Genomic DNA, 11,033 nt, shown 5'->3' with positions numbered 1-11,033 from the left:
CCACAATACAGAGCTCCCTCTACACTACAATACAGAGCTCCCTCCACACTACAATACAGAGCTCCCTCGACACTACAATACAGAGCTCCATCTACACTACAATACAGAGCTCCCTCTACACTACAATACAGAGCTCCCTCTACACTACAATACAGAGCTCCCTCTACACTACAATACAGAGCTCCCTCCACACTACAATACAGAGCTCCCTCCACACTACAATACAGAGCTCCCTCCACACCACAATACAGAGCTCCCTCCACACTACAATACAGAGCTCCCTCTACACTACAATACAGAGCTCCCTCTACACTACAATACAGAGCTCCCTCCACACTACAATACAGAGCTCCCTCCACACTACAATACAGAGCTCCCTCCACACTACAACACAGAGCTCCCTCCATACTACAATACAGAGCTCCCTCTACACTACAATACAGAGCTCCCTCTACACCACAATACAGAGCTCCCTCTACACTAAAATACAGAGCTCCCTCTACACTACAATACAGAGCTCCCTCCACACTACAATACAGAGCTCCCTCCACACTACAACACAGAGCTCCCTCTACACTACAATACAGAGCTCCCTCCACACTACAATACAGAGCTCCCTCTACACAACAATACAGAGCTCCCTCTACACCACAATACAGAGCTCCCTCTACACTACAATACAGAGCTCCCTCTACACTACAATACAGAGCTCCCTCCACACGACAATACAGAGCTCCCTCCACACGACAATACAGAGCTCCCTCCACACGACAATACAGAGCTCCCTCTACACTACAATACAGAGCTCCCTCTACACTACAATACAGAGCTCCCTCCACACGACAATACAGAGCTCCCTCCACACCACAATACGGAGCTCCCTCCACACCACAATACAGAGCTCCCTCTACACTACAATACAGAGCTCCCTCCACACTACAATACAGAGCTCCCTCCACACTACAATACAGAGCTCCCTCCACACTACAATACAGAGCTCCCTCCACACCACAATACAGAGCTCCCTCCACACCACAATACAGAGCTCCCTCTACACTACAATACAGAGCTCCCTCCACACTACAATACAGAGCTCCCTCCGCACTACAATACAGAGCTCCCTCCACACTACAATACAGAGCTCCCTCCACACTACAATACAGAGCTCCCTCCGCACTACAATACAGAGCTCCCTCCACACTACAATACAGAGCTCCCTCTACACGACAATACAGAGCAACCTCCACACTACAATACAGAGCTCCCTCTACACGACAATACAGAGCTCCCTCTACACTACAATACAGAGCTCCCTCTACACTACAATACAGAGCTCCCTCCACACCACAATACAGAGCTCCCTCCACACTACAATACAGAGCTCCGTCCACACTACAATACAGAGCTCCCTCCACACTACAATACAGAGCTCCCTCAACACGACAATACAGAGCTCCCTCTACACTACAATACAGAGCTCCCTCTACACTACAATACAGAGCTCCCTCCACACGACAATACAGAGCTCCCTCCACACTACAATACAGAGCTCCCTCCACACTACAATACAGAGCTCCCTCCACACTACAATACAGAGCTCCCTCTACACTACAATACAGAGCTCCCTCCACACTACAATACAGAGCTCCCTCCACACCACAATACAGAGCTCCCTCCACACTACAATACAGAGCTCCCTCCACACTACAATACAGAGCTCCCTCTACACTACAATACAGAGCTCCCTCCACACTACAATACAGAGCTCCCTCCACACCACAATACAGAGCTCCCTCTACACTAAAATACAGAGCTCCCTCTACACTACAATACAGAGCTCCCTCCACACTACAATACAGAGCTCACTCCACACTACAATACAGAGCTCCCTCTACACTACAATACAGAGCTCCCTCCACACTACAATACAGAGCTCCCTCCACACTACAATACAGAGCTCCCTCCACACTACAATACAGAGCTCCCTCTACACTACAATACAGAGCTCCCTCCACACTACAATACAGAGCTCACTCCACACTACAATACAGAGCTCCCTCTACACTACAATACAGAGCTCCCTCCACACTACAATACAGAGCTCCCTCCACACTACAATACAGAGCTCCCTCCACACTACAATACAGAGCTCCCTCCACACTACAATACAGAGCTCCCTCCACACTACAATACAGAGCTCCCTCAACACGACAATACAGAGCTCCCTCTACACTACAATACAGAGCTCCCTCTACACTACAATACAGAGCTCCCTCCACACTACAATACAGAGCTCCCTCCACACTACAATACAGAGCTCCCTCCACACGACAATACAGAGCTCCCTCCACACTACAATACAGAGCTCCCTCTACACTACAATACAGAGCTCCCTCCACACTACAATACAGAGCTCCCTCCACACTACAATACAGAGCTCCCTCTACACCACAATACAGAGCTCCCTCCACACTACAATACAGAGCTCCCTCTACAACACAATACAGAGCTCCCTCCACACTGCAATACAGAGCTCCCTCCACACTACAATACAGAGCTCCCTCCACACTACAATACAGAGCTCCCTCCACACTACAATACAGAGCTCCCTCTACACCACAATACAGAGCTCCCTCCACATACAATACAGAGCTCCCTCTGCACTACAATATAGTGCTCCCTCCACACTACAATAGAGAGCTCCCTCCACACTACAAAACAGAGCTCCCTCCACACCACAATACAGAGCTCCCTCCACACTACAATACAGAGCTCCCTCCACATACAATACAGAGCTCCCTCCACACCACAATACAGAGCTCCCTCTACACTACAATACAGAGCTCCCTCTACAATACAATACAGAGCTCCCTCCACACTACAATACAGAGCTCCCTCCACACTACAATACAGAGCTCCCTCCGCACTACAATACAGAGCTCCCTCCACACTACAATACAGAGCTCCCTCTACACGACAATACAGAGCAACCTCCACACTACAATACAGAGCTCCCTCTACACGACAATACAGAGCTCCCTCTACACTACAATACAGAGCTCCCTCTACACTACAATACAGAGCTCCCTCCACACCACAATACAGAGCTCCCTCCACACTACAATACAGAGCTCCGTCCACACTACAATACAGAGCTCCCTCCACACTACAATACAGAGCTCCCTCAACACGACAATACAGAGCTCCCTCTACACTACAATACAGAGCTCCCTCTACACTACAATACAGAGCTCCCTCCACACGACAATACAGAGCTCCCTCCACACTACAATACAGAGCTCCCTCCACACTACAATACAGAGCTCCCTCCACACTACAATACAGAGCTCCCTCTACACTACAATACAGAGCTCCCTCCACACTACAATACAGAGCTCCCTCCACACCACAATACAGAGCTCCCTCCACACTACAATACAGAGCTCCCTCCACACTACAATACAGAGCTCCCTCTACACTACAATACAGAGCTCCCTCCACACTACAATACAGAGCTCCCTCCACACCACAATACAGAGCTCCCTCTACACTAAAATACAGAGCTCCCTCTACACTACAATACAGAGCTCCCTCCACACTACAATACAGAGCTCACTCCACACTACAATACAGAGCTCCCTCTACACTACAATACAGAGCTCCCTCCACACTACAATACAGAGCTCCCTCCACACTACAATACAGAGCTCCCTCCACACTACAATACAGAGCTCCCTCTACACTACAATACAGAGCTCCCTCCACACTACAATACAGAGCTCACTCCACACTACAATACAGAGCTCCCTCTACACTACAATACAGAGCTCCCTCCACACTACAATACAGAGCTCCCTCCACACTACAATACAGAGCTCCCTCCACACTACAATACAGAGCTCCCTCCACACTACAATACAGAGCTCCCTCCACACTACAATACAGAGCTCCCTCAACACGACAATACAGAGCTCCCTCTACACTACAATACAGAGCTCCCTCTACACTACAATACAGAGCTCCCTCCACACTACAATACAGAGCTCCCTCCACACTACAATACAGAGCTCCCTCCACACGACAATACAGAGCTCCCTCCACACTACAATACAGAGCTCCCTCTACACTACAATACAGAGCTCCCTCCACACTACAATACAGAGCTCCCTCCACACTACAATACAGAGCTCCCTCTACACCACAATACAGAGCTCCCTCCACACTACAATACAGAGCTCCCTCTACAACACAATACAGAGCTCCCTCCACACTGCAATACAGAGCTCCCTCCACACTACAATACAGAGCTCCCTCCACACTACAATACAGAGCTCCCTCCACACTACAATACAGAGCTCCCTCTACACCACAATACAGAGCTCCCTCCACATACAATACAGAGCTCCCTCTGCACTACAATATAGTGCTCCCTCCACACTACAATAGAGAGCTCCCTCCACACTACAAAACAGAGCTCCCTCCACACCACAATACAGAGCTCCCTCCACACTACAATACAGAGCTCCCTCCACATACAATACAGAGCTCCCTCCACACCACAATACAGAGCTCCCTCTACACTACAATACAGAGCTCCCTCTACAATACAATACAGAGCTCCCTCCACACTACAATACAGAGCTCCCTCCACACTACAATACAGAGCTCCCTCTACACCACAATACAGAGCTCCCTCTACACCACAATACAGAGCTCCCTCTACACTACAATACAGAGCTCCCTCTACACCACAATACAGAGCTCCCTCCACACTACAATACAGAGCTCCCTCTACACTGCATTACAGAGCTCCCTCCACACTCCAATTCAGAGCTCCCTCTTCATGACAATACAGAGCTCCCTCTGCACTGGAATACACAGCTCCCTCAAAACTACAATACAGAGCTCCCTCCACACTACAATACAGAGCTCCCTCTACACTACAATACAGAGCTCCCTCTACACCACAATACAGAGCTCCCTCTACACCACAATACAGAGCTCCCTCCACACTACAATACAGAGCTCCCTCCACACTACAATACAGAGCTCCCTCTACACTACAATACAGAGCTCCCTCTACACTACAATACAGAGCTCCCTCTACACCACAATACAGAGCTCCGTCTACACCACAATACAGAGCTCCCTCCACACTACAATACAGAGCTCCCTCCACACTACAATACAGAGCTCCCTCTACACTACAATACAGAGCTCCCTCTACACTGCATTGCAGAGCTCCCTCCACACTCCAATTCAGAGCTCCCTCTTCACTGCAATACAGAGCTCCCTCTGCACTGGAATACAGAGCAACCTCCACACTACAATACAGAGCTCCCTCCACACTACAATACAGAGCAACCTCCACACTACAATACAGAGCTCCCTCCACACTACAATACAGAGCTCCCTCTACACGACAATACAGAGCAACCTCCACACTACAATACAGAGCTCCCTCCACACTACAATACAGAGCTCCCTTCACACTACAATACAGAGCTCCCTCCACACTACAATACAGAGCTCCCGCTACACCACAATACAGACCTCCCTCTACACCACAATACAGAGCTCCCTCTACACTACAATACAGAGCTCCCTCTACACTACAATACAGAGCTCCCTCTACACTACGATACAGAGCTCCCTCCACACCACAATACAGAGCTCCCTCTACACTACAATACAGAGCTCCCTCTACACTACAATACAGAGCTCCCTCCACACTACAATACAGAGCTCCCTCAACACTACAATACAGAGCTCCCTCTACACGACAATACAGAGCTCTCTCTACACTACAATACAGAGCTCCCTCCACACTACAATACAGAGCTCCCTCTACACGACAATACAGAGCTCCCTCTACACTACAATACAGAGCTCCCTCCACACTACAATACAGAGCTCCCTCCACACTACAATACAGAGCTCCCTCTACACCACAATACAGAGCTCCCTCTACACTACAATACAGAGCTCCCTCCACATACAATACAGAGCTCCCTCCACACTACAATACAGAGCTCCCTCAACACTACAATACAGACCTTCCTCTACACTACAATACAGAGCTCCCTCCACACTACAATACAGAGCTCCCTCTACACTACAATACAGAGCTCCCTCCACACTACAATACAGAGCTCCCTCTACACTACAATACAGAGCTCCCTCCACACTACAATACAGAGCTCCCTCTACACCACAATACAGAGCTCCCTCCACACTACAATACAGAGCTCCCTCCACACTACAATACAGAGCTCCCTCTACACTACAATACCGAGCTCCCTCCACACTACAATACAGAGCTCCCTCCACACTACAATACAGAGCTCCCTCCACACTACAATACAGAGCTCCCTCTACACTACAATAGAGAGCTCCCTCCACACCACAATACAGAGCTCCATCGACACCACAATACAAAGCTCCCTCTACACCACAATACAGAGCTCCCTCTACAGTACAATACAGAGCTCCTTCTACACTACAATACAGAGCTCCCTCTACACGACAATACAGAGCAACCTCCACACTACAATACAGAGCTCCCTCTACACGACAATACAGAGCAACCTCCACACTACAATACAGAGCTCCGTCCACACTACAATACAGAGCTCCCTCCACACTACAATACAGAGCTCCCTCAACACGACAATACAGAGCTCCCTCTACACTACAATACAGAGCTCCCTCTACACTACAATACAGAGCTCCCTCCACACGACAATACAGAGCTCCCTCCACACTACAATACAGAGCTCCCTCCACACGACAATGCAGAGCTCCCTCTACACCACAATACAAAGCTCCCTCCACACTACAATACAGAGCTCCCTCCACACTACAATACAGAGCTCCCTCTACACTACAATACAGAGCTCCCTCCACACTACAATGCAGAGCTCCCTCTACACCACAATACAGAGCTCCCTCCACACTACAATACAGAGCTCCCTCCACACTACAATACAGAGCTCCCTCCACACTACAATACAGAGCTCCCTCTACACATACAATACAGAGCTCCCTCCACACTACAATACAGAGCTCCCTCCACACTAAAATACAGAGCTCCCTCCACACTACAATACAGAGCTCCCTCCACACTACAATACAGAGCTCCCTCCACACTACAATACAGAGCTCCCTCTACACTACAATATAGAGCTCCCTCCACACTACAATACAGAGCTCCCTCCACACCACAATACAGAGCTCCCTCCACACTACAATACAGAGCTCCCTCCACACTACAATACAGAGCTCCCTCTACACTACAATACAGAGCTCCCTCCACACTACAATACAGAGCTCCCTCCACACCACAATACAGAGCTCCCTCTACACTAAAATACAGAGCTCCCTCTACACTACAATACAGAGCTCCCTCCACACTACAATACAGAGCTCACTCCACACTACAATACAGAGCTCCCTCTACACTACAATACAGAGCTCCCTCCACACTACAATACAGAGCTCCCTCCACACTACAATACAGAGTTCCATCCACACTACAATACAGAGCTCCCTCTACACTACAATACAGAGCTCCCTCCACACTACAATACAGAGCTCACTCCACACTACAATACAGAGCTCCCTCTACACTACAATACAGAGCTCCCTCCACACTACAATACAGAGCTCCCTCCACACTACAATACAGAGCTCCCTCCACACTACAATACAGAGCTCCCTCCACACTACAATACAGAGCTCCCTCCACACTACAATACAGAGCTCCCTCAACACGACAATACAGAGCTCCCTCTACACTACAATACAGAGCTCCCTCCACACTACAATACAGAGCTCCCTCCACACTACAATACAGAGCTCCCTCTACACCACAATACAGAGCTCCCTCCACACTACAATACAGAGCTCCCTCTACAACACAATACAGAGCTCCCTCCACACTGCAATACAGAGCTCCCTCCACACTACAATACAGAGCTCCCTCCACACTACAATACAGAGCTCCCTCGACACTACAATACAGAGCTCCCTCCACACTACAATACAGAGCTCCCTCTACACCACAATACAGAGCTCCCTCCACATACAATACAGAGCTCCCTCTGCACTACAATATAGAGCTCCCTCCACACTACAATAGAGAGCTCCCTCCACACTACAAAACAGAGCTCCCTCCACACCACAATACAGAGCTCCCTCCACACTACAATACAGAGCTCCCTCCACATACAATACAGAGCTCCCTCCACACCACAATACAGAGCTCCCTCTACACTACAATACAGACCTTCCTCTACAATACAATACAGAGCTCCCTCCACACTACAATACAGAGCTCCCTCCACACTACAATACAGAGCTCCCTCTACACCACAATACAGAGCTCCCTCTACACCACAATACAGAGCTCCCTCTACACTACAATACAGAGCTCCCTCTACACCACAATACAGAGCTCCCTCCACACTACAATACAGAGCTCCCTCTACACTGCATTACAGAGCTCCCTCCACACTCCAATTCAGAGCTCCCTCTTCATGACAATACAGAGCTCCCTCCGCACTGGAATGCACAGCTCCCTCAAAACTACAATACAGAGCTCCCTCCACACTACAATACAGAGCTCCCTCTACACTACAATACAGAGCTCCCTCTACACCACAATACAGAGCTCCCTCTACACCACAATACAGAGCTCCCTCCACACTGCAATACAGAGCTCCCTCCACACTACAATACAGAGCTCCCTCTACACTACAATACAGAGCTCCCTCTACACTACAATACAGAGCTCCCTCTACACCACAATACAGAGCTCCCTCTACACCACAATACAGAGCTCCCTCCACACTACAATACAGAGCTCCCTCCACACTACAATACAGAGCTCCCTCTACACTACAATACAGAGCTCCCTCTACACTGCATTACAGAGCTCCCTCCACACTCCAATTCAGAGCTCCCTCTTCACTGCAATACAGAGCTCCCTCTGCACTGGAATACACAGCTCCCTCAAAACTACAATACAGAGCTCCCTCCACACTACAATACAGAGCTCCCTCCACACTACAATACAGAGCTCCCTCTACACGACAATACAGAGCTCCCTCTACACTACAATACAGAGCAACCTCCACACTACAATACAGAGCTCCCTCCACACTACAATACAGAGCAACCTCCACACTACAATACAGAGCTCCCTCCACACTACAATACAGAGCTCCCTCTACACGACAATACAGAGCAACCTCCACACTACAATACAGAGCTCCCTCCACACTACAATACAGAGCTCCCTCCACACTACAATACAGAGCTCCCTCCACACTACAATACAGAGCTCCCGCTACACCACAATACAGACCTCCCTCTACACCACAATACAGAGCTCCCTCTACACTACAATACAGAGCTCCCTCTACACTACAATACAGAGCTCCCTCTACACTACGATACAGAGCTCCCTCCACACCACAATACAGAGCTCCCTCTACACTACAATACAGAGCTCCCTCTACACTACAATACAGAGCTCCCTCCACACTACAATACAGAGCTCCCTCAACACTACAATACAGAGGTCCCTCTACACGACAATACAGAGCTCTCTCTACACTACAATACAGAGCTCCCTCCACACTACAATACAGAGCTCCCTCTACACGACAATACAGAGCTCCCTCTACACTACAATACAGAGCTCCCTCCACACTACAATACAGAGCTCCCTCCACACTACAATACAGAGCTCCCTCTACACCACAAGACAGAGCTCCCTCTACACTACAATACAGAGCTCCCTCCACATACAATACAGAGCTCCCTCCACACTACAATACAGAGCTCCCTCAACACTACAATACAGACCTTCCTCTACACTACAATACAGAGCTCCCTCCACACTACAATACAGAGCTCCCTCTACACCACAATACAGAGCTCCCTCCACATACAATACAGAGCTCCCTCTGCACTACAATATAGAGCTCCCTCCACACTACAATAGAGAGCTCCCTCCACACTACAAAACAGAGCTCCCTCCACACCACAATACAGAGCTCCCTCCACACTACAATACAGAGCTCCCTCCACATACAATACAGAGCTCCCTCCACACCACAATACAGAGCTCCCTCCACACTACAATACAGAGCTCCCTCCACACTATAATACAGAGCTCCCTCTACACCACAATACAGAGCTCCCTCTACACCACAATACAGAGCTCCCTCTACACTACAATACAGAGCTCCCTCTACACCACAATACAGAGCTCCCTCCACACTACAATACAGAGCTCCCTCTACACTGCATTACAGAGCTCCCTCCACACTCCAATTCAGAGCTCCCTCTTCATGACAATACAGAGCTCCCTCTGCACTGGAATACACAGCTCCCTCAAAACTACAATACAGAGCTCCCTCCACACTACAATACAGAGCTCCCTCTACACTACAATACAGAGCTCCCTCTACACCACAATACAGAGCTCCCTCTACACCACAATACAGAGCTCCCTCCACACTACAATACAGAGCTCCCTCCACACTACAATACAGAGCTCCCTCTACACTACAATACAGAGCTCCCTCTACACTACAATACAGAGCTCCCTCTACACCACAATACAGAGCTCCCTCTACACCACAATACAGAGCTCCCTCCACACTACAATACAGAGCTCCCTCCACACTACAATACAGAGCTCCCCTACACTACAATACAGAGCTCCCTCTACACTGCATTACAGAGCTCCCTCCACACTCCAATTCAGAGCTCCCTCTTCACTGCAATACAGAGCTCCCTCTGCACTGGAATACACAGCTCCCTCAAAACTACAATACAGAGCTCCCTCCACACTACAATACAGAGCTCCCTCCACACTACAATACAGAGCTCCCTCTACACGACAATACAGAGCTCCCTCTACACTACAATACAGAGCAACCTCCACACTACAATACAGAGCTCCCTCCACACTACAATACAGAGCAACCTCCACACTACAATACAGAGCTCCCTCCACACTA

General features: G+C 49.0%; 1 protein-coding gene across 1 annotated transcript in view; it reads left to right on the top strand.

Annotated features, from left to right (window-relative positions):
- Positions 1-11,033, top strand: part of LOC137310699 (nitric oxide synthase 1-like) — a 197,280-nt gene that overhangs the window by 68,982 nt on the left and 117,265 nt on the right. The window lies entirely within an intron of this gene.

The sequence above is a fragment of the Heptranchias perlo genome, unplaced genomic scaffold (genome assembly GCF_035084215.1).
Source record: "Heptranchias perlo isolate sHepPer1 unplaced genomic scaffold, sHepPer1.hap1 HAP1_SCAFFOLD_271, whole genome shotgun sequence".
Taxonomy (NCBI): Eukaryota; Metazoa; Chordata; class Chondrichthyes; order Hexanchiformes; family Hexanchidae; genus Heptranchias; species Heptranchias perlo.
This window is presented reverse-complemented; position numbering and strand designations above follow the sequence as displayed.